General features: G+C 41.0%; 1 protein-coding gene across 1 annotated transcript in view; it reads left to right on the forward strand.

The window, feature by feature from the left end:
- Ntm (neurotrimin) overlaps positions 1–12,603 on the forward strand; it is a 1,030,143-nt gene that overhangs the window by 200,067 nt on the left and 817,473 nt on the right. The gene's annotated exons all lie outside the window — the stretch shown is intronic.

Here is a 12,603-nt window from a genome sequence, read left to right on the forward strand (position 1 = left end):
CCTTCCTTCCTTCCTTCCTTCCTTCCTTCCTTCCTTCCTTCCTTCCTTCCTTCCTTCCTTCCTTCGTTTCTTCCTTTTTAAACATCAGTATTATTCTCTTCACGTTTCTAAGGGCTGGTGATATTGGGGTGCAAGCATGATTAGTTCTGGTATGTGGGATCCTTTTCAGCTTGAAGATCGCTTTTCCCTGTATCTGCATTCATGAGAGAATGTTGGGAGTAGAGAGCTCGGAAGAAAACATGCTTGCTGAAGTCTTAACATATAAAAACTGTACAAAAGTTAATGTATATTAATTAGAGAGTTTGGGTATATCACTACCTAGATACCAACTACATCCATACTTTTAAGAGTTTCTGTGTTCCCCCTTAATCTCTTTTCTTTTTTATTTAAACTTATTTTGTGGTCAGAACACTTTGCATATGAGCTACCTTCTTAACAATCTAGGCTTTCCACACATTTGATTTTTAGAGTCCTTCTGTAGTATTGGCTCCTTTTAAGAACTTCCTAAGCACTTGCACACACACACACCCACAGCCAAACTCACACACATAACGCTGACCCACACATGCTCATATACTACCCTCCCCACAATGATAGACGTATACACAATCTCACACACTTCTATGTACACACACACATACACACACGCACACTTTTCTTCCACAATACCTAATTTCCTTCAGGTCCCCTCAAGAGTATATCCAACCACAGCACCCTCCCCTTTGCTGGAGACTGACACCTGTGGTGTCATCACAGGGTGTGTCACTCCACACTGTATATCACCTCTCAGGGTTCGCTCCCCAGTGGTCTCTCCTTTCCTGACAGGGAGCTTGGGGAGTTGGCACTAGATTGACAATTGCTGCCTATGCTGACAGCCCCCAGTGCCACCCCTCTGGCAAACCAGGACTTCCACTTCCCCTGGCTGACATCTCAGCACCTTCCAGTGCTTTCTGTTTGGCCACATCCAGCCTCTGTGATGTCAGTAGTTTCCTAAATGGCTTAGATAACATTCTTCTGTGCCTTTATAAAAGTCTGTCCCTCTGTCTGCAGGGACATTAACTACAATTTCTGTAAGCAAGCATTGGCCCATGCCCCGGTTGAGCTTCTCCTTGGAGAAACTTCCAGGTCTACTTCTTACATTCCCAGGCAGGTAGAGTGGGCCTTTCGTCCTCTGAACTATCACCATACCTTCCTACACTTTACCACCAGCATTCTCCCTGCTGGATTAAACATTCTGCTTATGCATCTCCTTTGCTTTCCAGCCTTAGGCACAACCTTAAGAGAATGCTTGCCTCTTAGTTAGTACTTAGTAAATATTTGATGAATGAATGAGTGAGTAGGTTATTGCTTCTACATTGCCCAGTTTTTAGAGCAAAAATAAACCTACATAGCATTTGGTTTGCATATGTGCTAGAAAAATCTCTGAGAAGGATGTAAAGGGCCCTGAGTTCCTAGGAGAAATATTCCCTGAAAGTTCTGATCATGCCAAAACACGGTCTACCTTGGTGGAATTATTTAGGGTCCCTGCAACCAAATCATACTATATAGTTAGTGACTGATCTATCAATCACTATTTTCAAAGAAGACTTTATTCTTTGAACTGATCGATCCACATAATGAAAATGTTCTACCTTTGTTCTACCTGTAGTCTTATCAGCTCCCAGGTAGAAACACTGTCTTTCGGAGCAGGATAAGTAATCTGTATGTCCACATCAGGATCCAGGTGATTAGAAATGAAAATGTGATGTCGATACCAAGATGATATTATTAGAAACCTGTTAAATGGGTTCCTGGTGTGTGCTTTTAACATCTCTCCCTTCGAGAACACCGCTCCACACCAGCTCTCATTTTGTGCAGTCAATACAATCCTGATAAGACCTATCACAGAGTGCACAGAGCTGGAAGAAATTAAACATTTACGGGACTCCTCCAGCGTTGCACCGATTATGCTCAAATAAAGCTACTAAATTGACAGATGCATTTGCCTGCTCTTGCAAGCCGGTCAGTCTTCTTTGCAGGATGTATTACAGATCCCTTACCAGCAAGGAGATAAAACAAATCAGGAATTCCTTTATTCTACCTTGATGCTGCTTTCTCCTGGAGGGAGTCTCAGTGTGCCCGCCTGAGCATGCGCATGAGGACTCGGGCCAGATGCAGCAGGAGAGCCAAATTGCTGTTCAACTCATCATACACGCAGTGTGAGTCTTGAGCTTTCCAAGGCTGACCCTCTTTCCCTGGCCATTCTGTTAATTGAGCCAATCGTGCCAACTCCTGATATGCAAGGACAATCTTGTCAGCAGGGGAAGGCACCTTGCACCTCTTAGCCAAATGCGGCACAACTTTAAACCGATTAATAAAACTCTTAAAAGGATAATATTGTTGGGCAAAGTGCTAAGGTTTTCTGCTCTTGCTCAGGCTGTATTTTTATTAAGCTGTAAGCCGTGCTCTAAAAAAGAGAGCAGGAGAAGAGGGAGCGGAGAAAGAGACAGAGACGTTTATAGCCTGCAGCCTCTTGTTTGCAGATTATTTTCTGAAGATGCTCAGTAGAATATCAATTGCCTATGATTAGAAGTCCTGCCAGGTACTACCTTGAGCTGAAGAGGCTGTAGAAGTAGGAACATCACTCAGAGAAGGCACACATTTCAGACTTGAAAAAAATGGCTCAGCTGAAATTTGACTCTAAGGTGGGCAGCTGGCAAGGGTGGGATTTAGGAGGGTGGGAAACTGGGGGAAGGCCAGACTTAAGAGATCTCCTGTTTTATTCCAGCTAAGGAGCTGATCACTCTCCAAACACTGAGGAGGAAGGGATGCAAAGGGTTGAGGCATGGGACTTCGAAAAAGCCTGGAGTCAGGCTAGAGACACCAGGGAAAACTCTCATCTGGAAAGCCTTGGAAAGGTTGCCACTGGAGGACATTATGTGAAGTGAAATATACCAGGCAGAGAAAGACAAATACCACCACTTGTCACTCAAATGTGTGGAAGATGAAGGAAGAGAAGAACAAGGCGAGACTGAATAGCAAAATCCAGTTAGATAGGAGTGATTTCCAATGCTCTGAAATACAACAGTGTAGCTGTAGCTTACAGCCATTAACTGTTTTATATATTTACAAAGACCTAGAAGATAGGAATGTGACAAATGCTAATTACCCTGACTTGATCATTACACTTGCACACTTGTATCAAATGATCTCACTGTATCCCATAAAACTGTCCCAGTGAAAGTGCTATCAGATCTTTCATTTCAAGAATTATACATGAACAGAATGGTTCCTTGGGGGTGGGGGGGGTGGGGAGGGAATGAGTGCATACCTAGTTGCAAACAGGATCCTGAGTTAGCTCAGTTAACACTGAAGTAACCTATGCATCTATCCAGACAAATTTCATGATGATGGCATTTAGATCCATCCATTTGTCCATCAAAATAAGAAGAGTAGCCACCCATGGTAGGGTAGATATTGAAGATAGAAAATTGCCTTGGTTCCCCAAAATCCAAATTTTTACTAGTATCTATACTAGTATCTATAGTGGCAGAAGTGTTATCAAAATTCATGGAATCTGCATACTGTCTTCCATATTGGTTATACTAATTTACATATCTATCATACTGTATTAGGATTCCCTCCACCAAGCATCTTCATCAACATTTTTTGTGATTTGTATTCTTGATCCTGGTGATTCTCACTGGAGTGAGGTGGAATATCAATGTTGTTTTGATTTGCATTTCCTTTAGGGCCAGATACGTTGAGCATTTCTTTGTGTGTTTATTAGCCACTATTACTTCTTCTAAGACATGTCTACCTCCTTTATCTATTTGCTAATTGTGTTATTGAATCCTTGGTGTTTTGTTTGTTTGACCACCTTGCATATTAGATCCTTGTCAGACATAGAGCTGACAAAGATCTCCCATTCTGTAGACTATCTCTCTAGCTTAAGAACTGTATTCTTTGTCGTGGAGAAGCCTTATAGCTTGGCACAATCCTGTTTATCAATACTGTCTCCTATTTGTTGAACCCCTAGAATTGTATTCAATAAAGTTCCTACCTAGGCCAAGAAGTTCTAGTGTTTTCCTTCATTTTCCTATAGTAATCTTAAATTGAGGTCTTTTAATTTGTATTAGTTCAATGTGAGAGACAGGAATCCAGTTTTAGCCTTGTGCATATAGAGTCCATTTTTTTCCCAACACCATTTGGTTAAGAGATTGCAGTTTTCCCAAAAATATATTTGGGGCTTATTGTCAAAAACAATATCCATAGGTAGATATGCTCATTTCTAAGTCTTCTAGTCTGTTCTATTAGTCTACCCTAGCCATACCACAATTGGGCATTTATCTACAAAACTGCAAGTCAGGATACAATAAAGGGACTCATATAAACCATATTCATTCTTGCATTATTCACCATAGCCAGGTTATGAAAACATCACAGATGTCCTACAGTAATATATATATATGTACATACATACACACATACATATATACACATGTACATTGTTGAATTTTATTCATCAGGGATAATAATATTATGCAATTTTCAGGAAAATGGATTGTATAGATCTGGAAAAAAATTATGTTTCTTGAAGTAAGACCAGATCGTAGAGACAAATTGTCCATTTTTTTCTGACATTGAAATTAGATCTAAAATACAAACATATATGGGGCCATAGACATGTGTATACTGATCAAACTGACTAACATATATTATACACACCAGTAGGTTCCCATGGCATAACGCCTTTTAACAATTAACATGCAATTAAAAAAATGAATGCCAGGAAGGTGCAGCTGAAACACGACTTCTCTGAGGGAGGGATTTGAGGGAATAGGGTTAAGGAGAATGGAGGGAATGAATGGAAAGAAGAATGATTGGTGAACATCATCACCATACTCAAAGTATATACTTAAGTAAGGGGAAAAGCAGAGTTTCTTCTTTGGTCTGGGAGGGGACATTGCAGTGACTTCAAGCACTATACTTGATCATTTACATGTACGAGCATAAACACCAAAGGGCTTTCCAGGTAGGCCCTAGCCTGTAGCTAAATTATCAAGGGGAAAAATAGATGCTTTCCAAAAGTTTTTGCATTCCTTACCCAGGGATCATAAAGTGGGACATGAAACCAAGTTTCACTCAGAAGCCCACACAAACTTCTGGCATACAGCTTCAGTGAGAAGCAGTCCTGTAAGAATGCTCTCTAATTTTTCGGGAGAGAAACAAGATAGTTGGGATAGTATCACCATTATGCCTCTTGGTCTCAGGGCTGGGGCACCCTTGCTGCATTCAGGGATGCCATCCATCTCTTCTGAAGTTTACTTGTTGAAAAGAATAGTGTGAAAAGACAAAAGGGATCCCCCTTTCTGCGGAAGATCTGCCAGTACAGACTGCTGCGGTCTGAATCCTGTACTATTTAATTAAACAACACAGGCCTTGTCTTTCCAGAAGTAGGTCACAAATGTGCCTCAATGCCAGGGTGGCGTTTGGGTATAATCAACCCCAGGGGGCTGGGTACATAAATAAAAAGGAGCAAAAGATGTCTTCCACAACTCCAGCTTTCTGTCTTGGTAAGGCATCACAGGCTAAGCAAACAGTTTAAAAATAACCACGAGATGAGGTTGGGCCTATTTTAAATAATTTTCATCAAACCCAAGACATTTCACAGACCCACAGTGATATACTTAGACACCAACATTGCACTTTTGCAGCGGGCCCATGTACTTAGATGTTGCGTGGCATGCAGAGAGATGTGTGAGCAGGGGCAAACAGCCTTTTCTAGGAAGGATGCTTTTGGCCCTAGGATTTCCTAAGGAGGCCACACTGGCAGACAAACTCAAGGCATCCTAACCTTGAAGACATAGTAGATATGTTCCAATGTCACTTCCTAGAATCAGGCTTCCTTTTACCTATAGAAACACTGAAGACTTTTGTACTGGAGGCAGGTCATATTTATCTACATGGTTCTCCATATTGATAGGAAGCAAACCTGAAGTGACATCACTCCTATCCTAGCCCTCATTCAGTCTGCAGGTACCACATCATGATTCCAGATTCCTTCCCTCTGCCTTTCTTCACCTAGCTGTGCTTTTTAATCTTGGGTGCGACAAATTTCAACTGCCACTAGTATTTGTGTTGAGCATGTCTCTCCTTCCTTTTGGATGACTGTGGCTAATGAAAGGCTTGGCGGTGATGGCTCCTTGAATAGAAATGCATGCCAGACAACAGAGCAAGGAGCTCTGACATCCCACCAAGACACCGGCAGTTGAAAAAGCCCACGTCGCCCGAGAAACGAGGCTATTAAGGTGTGATACGATTCTCACTTTCAGTCACAGGCTTTTCAAGCAGCAGTTGAGCCCAATCAAGAGGAGATGAAAACTTCAATGTCTCAAGATATCCGACTCTGGTGTTGATGAAAGAGAGAGAGGGGTGTGCCTGGATGTAGGTGGAATGCCAAGCAGCTTCTGCACACAGTCAGCACTCCGGCTGTGCTCTCATTCCCTGACTATCACCTGTGTCTGTCTGCTTTTCATTCATCTGTACGCTTGAGAAATAAAGGAGATGGCACCTAGTAAGAACCCTCAAATGGGGCCGAGGAGTGAGAAGTAAAATGTAAGTAGGGAAGAACCTGTATCAATCATTTCTCCATCACTACAACAAACATCTGAAAGAACAAACTTATAAAGAAGAAAGGGAGATTTGGTTCAGCATTTTGGAGATTTCTATGCATGATTGGTTGGCACTGTTGCTCTAGGTCTACAGTAAGTGCATTTCAAGAGCAAATGGCAGAACAAATACACATGCTTCATAGCTTGGATTAAAGAGTAGGGAGGGAGGAAGATACCTACCTATCTAACCTATCTATAGGCTAAAAACCTCTGGAAATGACTTTATAATCATCTTCTGGGAGTGTTAGTGTCCCTCCCAGTGCAAAATCCTGCAATAAGCTATTGGTCAAGAAATAGTTTATTTTTTCTTACCATTATGGGGATTTCAGTACATGCTAGGTTAGTCCCATTGTTTTAGGCCTGTGGCAGCACAGCACATAATATCAAGGGCACATGGAGATGTAAATCTACTTATCTCATGAGTCCAGAAACAAAGAGAAAGAGGTAGGGAGCAGGACCTCAAGATCTTCCTCAATGGCTGGGAATGTGGCTTAGTGGTAGAGTGCTTGCCTAATATGCATGAAGCCCTGATTCAATTCCTCACTACCACATAAACAGAAAAAGCCAGAAGTAGTGCTGTGGCTCAAGTGGTAGAGTGCTAGCCTTGAGCACAGAGAGAGACACAAGGACAGTGCCCAGGCCCTGAGTTCAAGCTCCAGGACTGGCAAAAAATAAAAATAAAGAGATCCTCCTTGAGGACATCTCTCCCATTACCTAACATTCTCACAACAGGCCCCAGGTTAACAGCTCCTTTATGTCCCAGTACCACTACTCTTGAAAGCCTTTTCATCCATGAGCTTCTGGGGGACATTTAAAATTCAGACTACTGCAGTTGAAACAGGGTTTGGAAACTGCTCATGATTGTCAACCTTCTGCCTGGAATCACATCCTTTTATAATTATTTCATGATATAAAGATTTTTCTTGACTCATGAACATAGCTTTGGAACAAGGTCAACCAGGGCTTAAATTCTGCTCTGCTAATTTATCATTTTGCATTTCAGAGCCTCATTTTGTTCATTTGAGATGCCTGTTCTTGGAAACAATGGAAAGGAACCATTTTCTGTCAAGGGACTTACAGTAGAAACCAATGTAAATTTGTCTGTGTGTTAGTTTCCAATGTCAAGGAAGGAAGGTCAGGGACTTCCAACCAGCAGATGAAGATTCAATTCAATTGAGTGTTAACTTTAGTTTTCTTCAATTATTGAATCAGTGAGCAAAAATTCTACTCTTTCTCAAAGAATCTTACCTGGTAGGCTATTAAGTCTCTCAGATAAGGTATTTCTTTCAAAATGATGTCCTCCTAAAATTGCCTAACAGAAGCTGGAAAAAATAGAGATTATTGCAGTCAACTCAACATTAGTGCTGCAATCATTCAGCTGTCCTTCAAGGGACCATAAATCAAAGCCTTGGTCCACATAGTGGCACCATTGGGAGATAGAGCTATTGGGAGGCGGGGCCTAGCAGGAGAAATTTAAGTCAATGGGCTATGACCTTGAAGGAGGCAGTGTGCTCCCAATATTTCTTCTCTCCCCCACCTCTCTCTCTCCCTTCCTCCCTCCCCCTCTCTTTAATCCAAGCCATGAAGCATGTGTTTTTGTTCTGCCACTTGCTCTTGAAATGCACTCACCATAGACCTAAAGCAACAGTGCCAACCAATCATGCATGGAAATCTCCAAAATGCTGAACCAAAATCTCCCTTTCTTCTTTATAAGTTCACTCTTTCAGATGTTTGTTATAGTGATGGAGAAATGATTAATACAGGTTCTTCTCTACTTACATTTTACTTTTCCCAAATTTCACCTGACTTGAAGTGATAGCCCATAGTGTCTCTTCACAAGAGGGATGGAGTCCTTTTCCTTAGCAAATCAGACCCTAACTTATACTACTCCATCATCTCAGGTCTCCGTACCCCTGTGTACATTTCTTCTGGCATCTCAAGGAATCACCTGAAGACATTTGAATCCCCAGAAGTTTCTTTTCTTGTCCAAATGACATAGGTTAGTCTAAGATCCATTCCAGATGCTGAGCATCGTGGCCCACATCTGTCATACTAATTCCTCAAGATGCTGAGATCTGAGGACCATGGATTGAAGCCAGACCAGGCAAGGAAGCCCAAAAGACTCTTTTCTCCAGTTAATCACCAAAAAGCAAAAAGCCAGAAGTGAAGCTGTGGCTCAAGTGGTGATCCAGAAAGCTAAAAACTAGTGCCAAGGCCCTGAGTTCAAGCCCTAGGACTCTGACACACACACTCTCTCTGTCTCTCTGTCTCTCTTTCTCTTTCTCATACACACACACACACACACACACACACACACACACACACTAACTATGCTAAACTAAGACGCACATCACAGTATATAACATACAGAGATGGCCAATCTTGCCTTTCCCACCAGGGCATGGACATAAAATAAATTACATAAAGCAACTTGATTTAACTGAATTCCCATTCATGAAATGAATGTTATTGCAGAATCACACAACAAAGTGTAAACCTGTGTTTAACTCCAAGCTTGGTCCTCACACTTTAACTCCATGGTTGATCTGAAATCTTCTAGAACATAGTTTAGTGGAAGGGGATGGGGTCCATGACAACCATTGAAGGCTTAATCTTCCTCACTTTAGAAAGTCCAAGATGAAGGTCTTATTTCACAAGTGCTCCCTGGGATCATTCCTTTATCTACTGCCACCTCCATCTCCAAGCCTGCTGTGTACTCTGGGGATTCCTGCCACATTGTCTCAAGTGATAAATATACTCTAAAAGGAAGAGAAGTGAAATGTATCTTGCATTACCAAGGTTAAAATTTATTTTCATTCCGTGTTCCTTGTCTGATGCTATTCAGTATCTTCCTTTGAGTTCAATGGGCAATATGTGTGTGTGTGTGTGTGTGTGTGTGTGAGTGTGAGTGTCTGTGTGTGTGCATGCGCATGCACGTGTGCACATGTACAGAAAGCCATCTAAAAGATGGGCTGGAAGGAAAAAGTCATTTTGATTTGTGCTCCCTTCCTTCCACTCTGCTTTTGCCAATTAGAGAAAGGAGAGAGCTTGCCCCCAGGACATAAAGAAGACTTACACCACCGGATTCCCCCTGCCTCAGCATAACTCTGTTCACATAAAGGATGTCTTCTACAGGCTCGCATCCCTTTTCACTATTCTCTTGCACAGTGGAAAGATATGAGAGCAGGATGTGGTTTTGTGAAGTGTCTTTTTTCGAAAGAACTCATGATTGGTCCACAGAAAAATGGGTCCCAGGTAAAGCTCACCTTGGTGTGCTACACTTCCCATTATAATGCACTGTCCTGCGCTTCTGAGAGTGGCCAGCTTCCATCACTGTTGAAGATGGACACAGTTTTCCATACTTCGAATGATTGGAGTTTACCTATTTTTCTGCTCTTTTCTTTCAAGGTTCTACTGTCAACCAATTGCATTGGAGAGAATCTAATTTGCACTAACCTTCAATGACTGCAAAAGTCTGCTAGTACTTAAATATTTTAAAAAACCTGATTTCAGTGGTAGATTCATGTAGGAGAGCTCATGGGAACACAGAGTTTTGAAGACCATTCCAAGGAATGGATTACGGGCAACTGTCTGTGTCAAATTGAACAATAACAGAAATATTGTTATAAAGCACTACATAATTGCTACAGCAATGTCTGGGAATGGGTTTCAAAGACTTAGTTCTCTCAGTTTCTTTACTGGGTGGACGACCCTGGAGAAATCCCTAAACTTTTTTCTGTAAAACAGATATAATAAATATTATCGATAAGTTGGCTATTGTGAGATGACATGAGACGGTCTTTGTAAATGGTTTGCCCCAGTGCCCAGCCCATTGCAACCACTCAAAAATACTTTTAACTCACTAATGGTAATATGATACCATGCTGAACAAAAGCAAATTTCAAGGACATTGAGGTCAATAAAACCTGTTTCGAAAGTTGGCTTTTCTGACAACTGGCTGTATAATTGCTAAAAAAATTTTTAACTTCTTTTTAACATCAGTTTCTTCATTGGTAAACAGAAATAATTGCATGTCCCTCATTAGGATTGTTGTGAAGGTTGAAGAAGTCATGTGTTTGAAAATACCTTGTAGCTAGAAGGCATCAATAAATGTTTGGGGATGAGGAAATATCCTCTGAGCCAATCACTTGGAAAAAATGACAAGGATTCTTTTGGGTATTCAGATGTGTGCATTTCAATAATGGACTAGCTTAGCTGCTCTGTCCTAAGGCTTTCTATCAACTCTGATAGCACTTCTGTGAGGCACAGAACGAATGTGGATGACGGCATCTCGATTTTATTAACAAAGTGAGTGTACCAAGTACCAGTCAATATCACAATCAAATACAACTCCAGACCAGAAGGTTGCCTCTTCTTTTAAAATAGGAGTTTTCAAATCTTCTTTTGCATCACACTTTTTCAAGGAGGTCTTACAATAGGACGTTATTATAATATATAAAAGAGCACAGTCTCTGAATGTTAAAATGGTTGGTAATGTGCTCCCGTTGTTTCTCCCCAACCCCTCAGGTATCTCAGTAGTGCCTCTAAGGAAACCCAAGACTCCTGGAATAGAGCTTAAAAGCAATATTTGAAAGCATAGATTTTTCTTTAGACCCTTCCAATACACAATACAGATTAGTAGTGATTTCCTACTGTCTTGAATTTAGTAAGATGAAGTCATGTTAGACAGACATCATTTCTCAAATGACAGTGCTCTCTGGAGAAATGTGGGAGCAGAGTGAATAAGTATTTCAGGAATGCCATTTAATAAGGTCCTTTGTAAGGACCATTTTGGGGATAGTAAAGAAATAGGCACTAACAGCACAGACAGATTATTAAGTGGTCCAACAATGCAACAGGTGCTGAATGACTGATTGATCCCCATCGAGAGCGGCCTGCCAGGATGCACCGGATGCTGGATGTGTCTTGTATCATTAAACATCTCCATCACCAACTGATGGAGGCATAGAGATGACACTTATCAAATTTGTGGATGACATGAAGTTGGGAGGAAAAGCAAATTTATCAGTTGATCGAATCCAGATAGATCTTGTCAGGCATCAGAGTGGAAACATGATGGAATTTCACAAGGAAAAAAAAAACTTTGTAATATTTTATAATTAAGTTCCAAAGCCAATTATTCAAATACAGATTTATGTCATGTGTTATACCAGATTCGGGCATAATCTATTTAACTGCAGAAGGTAGGGGACTCACTGAAAGAGTCTTTTACATAAACCTGAGCCTCTAGTAAGATAAGAAAAGGAGGAATTAGATCAGGGAAAATACAGATCCTGAAGAGAATAGTTACAGGAGAGGTTGGTGTATCCAATGGAGAAATCATTCCCAGCGGAGGGGGAGCGGGGGAGAGAAACCAAATTGATAAAAGAACTCATCCTTTCTGAGTATATCCACCATGAGGCCATAGATCCTCTAGACTCAGACTACTTTGAATTAAAAACTGGTGCTTTGTTACTTTTCTAGTTATGTAATCTTAGTCAATTTATTTAACTTCCCTGTGACTTGATTTCTCCATCTATGTGTACTCATAGATAACTCATGGGAAATCATGAGAATGCATTAAACCATATATATGAAGTATTTGTTATGGTGGCTGCTATTCGCTAGGTCTATAGTCAGCTAGTCAGTTGAGGAGGAAGAATGAAGAGCAATTCTTCTTGGGAAGGAAAATTAATAAGCTCCAAACAGAAAAGCCTATGCTGGAGATGTTCAAGGCCTAGAAGCTGAGCAAGACACTTATGAGATGAAAGACAAGGAGCCAGGAATCAGAGCTAGATGACAGGAAGAAAACTGAATCTGGGAACTAAGATGGAATTTAAGCTAGAAGGAAGGAAGGAAGGAAAGAAAGAAAGAAAGAAAGAAAGAAAGAAAGAAAGAAAGAAAGAAAGAAAGAAAGAAAGAAAGAAAGAAAGAAAGGAAGGAAGGAAGG

This window comes from Dipodomys ordii, unplaced genomic scaffold (assembly GCF_000151885.1).
Source record: "Dipodomys ordii isolate 6190 unplaced genomic scaffold, Dord_2.0 Scaffold10, whole genome shotgun sequence".
Classification (NCBI taxonomy): domain Eukaryota; kingdom Metazoa; phylum Chordata; class Mammalia; order Rodentia; family Heteromyidae; genus Dipodomys; species Dipodomys ordii.